The sequence below is a fragment of the Odocoileus virginianus genome, chromosome 20 (genome assembly GCF_023699985.2).
Source record: "Odocoileus virginianus isolate 20LAN1187 ecotype Illinois chromosome 20, Ovbor_1.2, whole genome shotgun sequence".
Taxonomy (NCBI): Eukaryota; Metazoa; Chordata; class Mammalia; order Artiodactyla; family Cervidae; genus Odocoileus; species Odocoileus virginianus.
The window spans coordinates 13,977,094-13,985,591 of NC_069693.1; positions in this window are offsets into that span (position 1 = coordinate 13,977,094).

The following is an 8,498-nucleotide window of genomic DNA, read 5'->3' on the forward strand; positions in this document are numbered from 1 at the left end:
CTTCATAGTCCAACTCTCACATCCATACATGACCACTGGAAAAACCTTGAGGTAGGAACTCTTTATTTTCTTTTTAGATATAATTGATAACATGTTTATTCAATACTTGCATATATTTCAAAATGATCACCAAAATAAGTCTAGTTAACATCTGTCACTAGATGGAGAAATTGTGCGAAAAGGGAACCCTCCTATACTATTGGTGGGATGTAAATTGGTGCAGCCACTAGAGAGAGCAGTATGGTGGTTTGTTAAAAAGAACTAAAAATAGAGCTACCATATGATCCAGCAATCCCATTCCTGGGCATATATCCCAAGAAAGCTCTAATTCAAAAAGATACATGCACCTCAATGTTCAGAGCAGAAATGTTTACAATAACCAAGATATGGAAGCAACCTAAATGTTCACTGACAGATGAATACATAAAGAAGATGTGGTACATGTATACAATGGAATACAACTCAGTCATAAAAAGAGATGACAATGCCATTTGCAGCAACATTGATGGACCCAAAAATTATCATAATAAGTAGGTCAGAAAGAGAAAGACTATAATACTATGTGATATCTCTTATACATGGAATCTAAAATATGACACAAATGATATACAAACCAAACACACTCAGAGAGAATAGATTTGTGGTTACCAAGGGGGAGGGGGATACAGGAGGGATGGAGTGGGAGTTTAGGATTAGCAGATGCAAACTATTATATAGAGAGTGGATAAACAAAATGCTCCTTCTGTATAGCAAGGGGAACTATATTCAATATCCTGTAATAGGGAATTATCCAGCACTCCAGTGGTTAGGATTCCATGCTTCTGCTGCAGGGGCACAGGTTTGAGTCCTGGTTGTGGAACTAAGATCTGGCAAGCTGCATGGTGCAGCCAAAAAATAACAATATCCAGTAATAAGCCATAATGGAAAAGAATATGAGAAAGAATATATGTAGACATATATTTAGGGCTTCCCTGGTGGTTCAGATGGTAAAGAATCTGCCTGTGATGCAGGAGACCTGGGTTCAATCCCTGGGTCAGGCATATTCCCTGGAGAAGGGAATGGCAACCCACTCCAGTATTCTTGTCTGGGAAATCCCATGGATAGAGGATCCTAGCAGGCTATAGTCCATGGAGTCACACAGAGTTGGGCACGATTGAGCAGTTAACAAGAAAGAAAGAAGGTACATATAACTGAATCACTATTGTACAGCAGAAATCAACACAACATTTTAAATCAACTATACTTAAAACTTTTTTAAAAAAGCATAAAAATTAATTGCCTGATTATCCAACTTAAAATGTGGGGGGAAAATGGCAATAAACCAAAAGAAAGTACAAACAAGGGGCTAATAAAGATAAGAATAAAAAATAAACCTATATACTGGAGATTAACAAGGTCCCAAATAGGTGTTTGTGTTATCATATACCAAAAACTATGTTAATCAAGAAATCAATCTGATTATTCATTAGAAGGACTGATGCTGAAGCTGAAGCTCCAATACTTTGGCCACCTGATGTGAAGAGCTGACTCATTAGAAAAGACCCTGATGCTGGGAAAGATTGAAGGCAGGAGGAGAAGGGGATAACAGAGGATGAGATGGTTGGATGGCATCACTGACTCAATGGACATGAGTTTGAGCGAACTCCAGGAGATGCTGAAGGACAGGGAAGCCTGGAGTACTGCAGTACATGGGGTCACAAAGAGTTGGACACGACTGAACAACTGAACAACAATAATCAAGATCATGCACATATTACAGGAAATAATAAATTAATCAACAGATTGAATAAAGACCCTCCCCCATCAGTTCCATACATATATGTTAATCTAATTTATGACTTTCAATAAGAAGGGAAATGATGGACTTTTCATGTTCTGGAACAATTGGTGTACACACACACACACAAATTATACTTTTATCTTTCAGAAACAGATTGATTCCAAAAGATTTTATAACAAACAAAAATGTGGAAGGCAAAACTATAAACCTTTAAGAAGATAATGGAGGAGACTAAATTTAAGACCTTGGTGTAAGATATTGATTTCTTAAAACACACAAAAAAGAACAAGTCTTAAAAATTTTTTAAATAAATCTGACATTAGAGAACTTCCACTTATGAAAAGATTCCCTAGAGAATGAAGAGAATCTTTCAATACATATGACTAACACAAGATAAACATCCAGAATATTTTTAATAAAATTCTATAAGACGATTTGAGAAAAAAAAGAGCACATAACTTTAATATGCATTTCATATTAGACAAATGGCCAGTAAACATTTCCAGATAAAACCTTAACCTTAATTAGAGAAATGCAAAGTAAAACCAAAATAAGATTTCATCTCATATCCATCTATCAGATTGACCTAAACTTAAAATTCTGACAATTTCAAATGTTAGTAAGGAATAAAAGTTGAAAAATCTCCTTTGGAAAATACTGCACTGTCTAGTAAAGATGATAATATTTGCATGTTCCAAATACCCTATGTTCAGTGATACAACATTTATAATATACATCCTAGAACAAAGGCTGGCAAACTATAGCCACCCCCCACCCCAGCTAAATCCTGCCACTGCCTGTTTCTGTAAATAAAGTTTTACTGGAACACAGTTACACTCATTCATTTTTATACATATAATTTTTATTTCTTTTTTGATGTACTGGGTCTTCATTGCTGTGCAGGATTTTCTCTAGTTGTGGTGAGCTGGGGCTGCGGTGCACAGGCTTCTATGGAGTGGCTTCTCTCGTGGAGCACAGACTCTAGGCTGCACAGGCTTCATTGCTGCACATGGGCTCAGTAGTTGTCCTTTATTGTGCTCATCTTTGCATGAAATGTTCCCTTGGTATCTCTAATTTTCTTGAAGAGATCTCTAGTCTTTCCCATTCTATTGTTTTCCTCTTTCTTTGCATTGATCACTAAGGTAGGCTTAAACTAATTTCTCCTTGCTATTCTTTGGAACTCTGCATTCAAATGGGTATATCTTTCCTTTTCTTCTTTGCCGTTAGCTTTCCTTCTTTTCTCAGCTATTTGTAAGGCCTCCTCAGACAACCATTTTGCCTTTCTGCATTTCTTTTTCTTGGGAATGGTCTCGATCACTGCCTCCTGTACAATGTCATGAACTTCCATCCTTAGTTCTTCAGGCACTCTGTCTATCATATCTAATGATATGTTACGATATCATTAGATATTCTATCTTGAATCTATTTGTCACTTCCACTGTATAATCGTAAGGGATTTGATTTAGGTCATACCTGAATGGTTTAGTGGTTTTCCCTACTTTCTTCAATTTAAGTCTGGATTTGGCAATAAGGAGTTCATGGTCTGTGCCACAGTCAGCTCCCTGTCTTGTTTTTGCTGACTGTATAGAACTTCTCCATATTTGGCTGCAAAGAAAATAATTAATCTGATTTTGGTATTGACCATCCAGTGATGTCCATGTATAGAGTCTTCTCTTGTGTTGTTGGAAGAGGGTGTTTGCTATGACCAGTGTATTCTCTTGGCAAAACTGTATTAGCCTTTGCCCTGCTTCATTCCATACTCCAAGGCCAAATTTGCCTTGGAGTCTACCACACAATTGCACTCATCTCACATGCTAGTAAAGTAACGCTCAAAATTCTCTAAGCCAGGCTTCAGTAGTGTGTGAACCGAGAACTTCCAGATGTTCAAGCTGGATTTAGAAAAGGCAGAGGAACCAGAGAGAGATCAAATTGCCAACATCCATTGGATCATCAAAAAAGCAAGAGTTCCAGGAAAACATCTACTTCTGCTTTATTGTCTATGTCAAAGCCTTTGACTGTGTGGATCACAACAAACTGGAAAATTCTGAATGAGATTGGAATACCAGACCACCTGACCTACCTCCTGAGAAATCTGTATGCATGTCAGGAAACAACAGTTAGAACTGGACGTGGAACAGACTGGTTCCAAATCAGGAAAGGAGTACATCAAGGCTGTATATTGTCACCCTGCTTATTTAACTTACATGCAGAGTACATCATGCAAAATGCCAGGCTGGATGAAGCACAAGCTGGAATCAAGATTGCCGGGAGAAATATCAATAACCTCAGATGTGCAGATGACACCACCCTTATGGCAGAAAGCGAACAAGAACTAAAGAGCCTCTTGATGAAAGAGAAGAGTAAAAAAGTTGGCTTAAAGCTCAACATTCAGAAAACGAAGATCATGGCATCTGGTCCCATCACGTCATGGCAAATAGATGGGGAAACAGTGGAAACTGTGACAGACTTTATTGTTTTGGGCTCCAAAATCACTCCATGTGATGACTGCAGCCATGAGATTAAAAGATGCTTGCTTCTTGGAAGAAAAGCTATGACCAACCTAGACAGCATATTGAAAAGCAAAGACATTACATTGACAACAAAGGTCCATTTAGTCAAAGCTATGGTTTTTCCAGCAGTCATGTATAGATGTGAGAGTTGGACTATAAAGAAAGCTGAGCGCTGAAGAATTGATGCTTTTGAACTGTGCTGTTGGGGAAGACTCTTGAGAGACCCTTGGACTGCAAGGAGATCCAATCAGTCAATCCTAAAGGAAATCAGTCTGAATATTCATTGGAAGGACTGATGCTTAAGCTGAAACTCCCAATACTTTGTCCACCTGATGCGAATAACTGACTCATTGGAAAAGACCCTGATGCTGGGAAAGATTGAAGGCTGGAGAAGGAGGGGATGACAGAGGATGAGATGGTTGGATGGCATCCCCAACTCAATGAACATTAATTTGAGTAAACTGCTGGAGTTGGTGGTGGACAGGGAAGCCTGGTGTGCTGCAGTCCATGGGGTCGAAAAGAGCAGGACATGACTGAGCAACTGAACTGAACTGATGTGATATAATAGGATGCATACAGCACTGCCTCTAGTATTCTTGTCAAATATATTTAAATGTAACCTAATCATGACAAAACAAGGAAATCCAGAATGTTAGGCTCAATGTTCTAGCCTCTTCAATTCTTTAAAATGTCATTGTGAAACACAAAAGTGAAGGGAATGCTGCTGCTGCTGCTGCTGCTAAGTCACTTCAGTTGTGTCCTACCCTGTGCGACCCCATAGATGGCAGCCCACCAGGCTCTGCTGTCGCTGATATTCTCCAGGCAAGAGTACTGGAGTGGGTTGCCATTGCCTTCTCTGGAAGGGAATACTGCTGCTGCTGCTGCTAAGTCGCTTCAGTCATGTCTGACTCTGTGCAACCCTGTAGACGGCAGCGCACCAGGGTCCCTCATCCCCGGGATTCTCCAGGCAAGAACACTGGAGTGGGTTGCCATTTCCTTCTCCAATGCATGAAAGGGAAAAGGGAAAGGGAAGTCGCCCAGTCGTGTCCGACTCTTGGCGACCCCATGGACTGCAGCCCACCAGGCTCCTCCGTCCATGGGATTTTCCAGGCAAGAGTACTGGAGTGGGGTGACATTGCCTTCTCCAGGAAGGGAATACTACTCTACGTTAAAAAGATAGGCCCTTTTTTCACCATATGAGAAAACAGCAAGATGGTGACCACCTGTAAACGAGGAAGGGCTCTCAGAAGGAACAAAATCTGCCTGTATCGTGGTCTTGGACTTCCCAGCCTCCAGAACTGTGAGATATAAAAGCCGATCCACTGCAACATGTGATTTTGATTTGGAGTATGTATCAGTTTTTTAAATGCACATATAGGGTATCGGGAAACAACTGGGACAATGTAAAAGCAGATTATATATTAGATGACATTATGAATCAATATCAAATTTCTTATGTATATTCATGGTGTTGAATACTCATAATATTGCACTACAAATAGAGCAAAAAACAAACAAAAATATGTAAATAAGCACAGACAGATTAAGAGAATGGTGCAAAATGTTAAAAACTGGTGAATCTATGTAAAGGATATAGAGTGTACATCATAATATTCTTTTGCTTTCCCTATAGCTTAAATTTTTAAAAATAAAAACAGTGAAAAATAATTATAAAAATACTTGAGAACCTGAGATCACTGAATAAATGCCTGACTCATATGTACTGGTATAAACCTTATCTATTGCCAGCATTGGTAAAGAGTCTTAAATAAAATGAACCAATGCCAGGAAAAAGAATATACTTATCAGTAATATTCATGGGCAACCACTACCACAGGGCTCTAGTTGCTGGGCTCAAGCGATAACTAATCCTTGAGGGTCTGGGCCATAACGTAAATCTGAAACTGTCAGCTAATAAACAGGGCACCTGGGGCTTATGAAAAATTATTGCCTGTGTATTCTTTCCCCTCTGCAGTTTCCGTCATGGTTTTTCTGGATTTTATCTTCTTCCACAAATTTATGTTCCTTGACTCATTTCTTGCTCCAAATTCTTCATCCCCATTTGCTTTTGAATTTTAAGATTAAAATTTACATACATGAGTAATATGTTTTCCTTGTAAGGAAAAAAGAGAGATTATCGGTAATACCTAAAGTCCTCTTTGACACGCTCCCTCTTTACCATAAGTCCTCGCTTCTTGCCTCAAAGGTTACCATTGACAGAGGGGCATATCCTTCCAAAAATATATACTATTTTTTATATTAAATATATCATATAGTATGCTGAAAAAAGGTCAGCTCCTGTGACCTTTATTTCTAAAGGTCTTTAGTTTTGGGGGGGCGGTCAAAGTACCTCTGTGAATCTGATAAAGGTGCCTCTACTTTCTCTGGAAAAGAAAAATCACATCTATACACATACAAAATGTCCTAAGTTTAATATACAATAAGAAATCCATGTACATGGAACCTATTCATCTTAGGTTAGTAATTCCTGTTTTTTAAACAATAACCTCTTTTCTCTTACAAGCAATCATCACAACTACTCAAAAGCCAAGAGACAACAGACAATCAAGATGTGGCTTGAAACCTATGCATGTCTGTCCAATTTGAAACCAGAATGTGTCACCTCTTTTTAAAAAAAAAACTATGTTTCCTACGTATCCTCTTGACAAAATTTTGGTCCACTCTGACATTCTGACCCACTCTAAGTCAGAGCGATTTGACCATCTCCATTTCACATAGCTATATTGGATCAAGCACACAGGTTCATTCACTCAACAATACTGGTCATCAAACTTGCTACTCCACAAAATTGGGAAGAAATCAAAGTATTTGGTAAATGGTCCTAAAAATCAGATAAGCTTTATTAGTTCTTGCTCTTCTGTTCCCCAAGGAGTGATGAAACGACAGCTCCATCTCTTTTTGGCTGGATGTTCACAAGTTTATGATTTTTTTTTTTAAGAACAGGAGGTCATGAAGTAAGTGAAAACAAGCCCAGGCTTATCAACAGACCTATATCAGTTTTTCTCTCTCTTTGAGTCAAGGTATGCTCATAGAATGGAGAAGGAAATGGCAACGCACTCCAGTACTCTTGCCTGAAAAATTCCATGGATGGAGGAGCCTGGTAGGCTACAGTCCATGGGGTTGCAAAGAGTCGGACACGACTGAGCGACTTCTCTTTCTTTCTGTAGTTTTCTTTTGGAGAGGTAAATGGTGACCCACTCCAGTGTTCTTGCCTGGAGAATCCCGTGGACAGAGGGGCCTGGTGGACTGCGGGCTATGGGGTTGCAAAGAGTTGGACACGACCAAGCAACTAACACACACATGCTCATAGAAAAGGGGAACAAATCCATGGCTAATTCATATCAATGTATAACAAAAACTACTGTAATGATGTAAAGTAATTAGCCTCCAACTAATAAAAATAAAAAAAAAAAAAAATAAAATAAAAAAAAAAAAATAAAATAAAAAAAAAAAAAAAAAAAAAGAAAAGGGGAACAGGGTTTGACCTAGAATTCAGGAAATCTGACTAATGCTGGACTCTACTGAAATTTACTCTTCTTATGTATAAAGTTATTTTATTGTTTTATTAACTGGATGGCCTCTCAACCTTACCCAACAAAGTCCCCTTAATAGTAGAAAGCCCTACTTTGAAGGGCTGTGGCAGAGGACAAAGCAGTTACCCTAAGGTTGCCTTTGAAAATATGCTTCTTAAAAAAAAAAAAAAAAACCGCCAACTAAGTTGATTTTGCATTCTTCCCCATAATTACATGTATTTGATCCAGTAGGAAAATCAGGCCTAAATTATTTGTTAAATGAACAGATGACCTTTTCCAGATTATCAAATTGATTTTCAAGGAAGAAATAATTTGACCATCCATCGTTTTTTCACAATCAATCACATATATGTTCTTTTGCTAATCACACTCCTACAGACGAACGTTCAGATGTAGGCATGATAAAAGTACATTTATATAAGACAAATCATCAGCAGTCACACAACCACTCTCAATCATGGACACAAACTACAAAGGAAGAGGTCCCTGAATCTCTCAGACAATCCCACACAGTTATAAAATGCTATTACTAGGCAGCGTCTAGTAATAGACACCCAGCAGCACAGAGAATCACACACAGGCAGAAACACAATCCTACACCAGTCACTGAGGGACTCCTAGTCCACCCGAAAATATCTCGCAATGTCTCACACA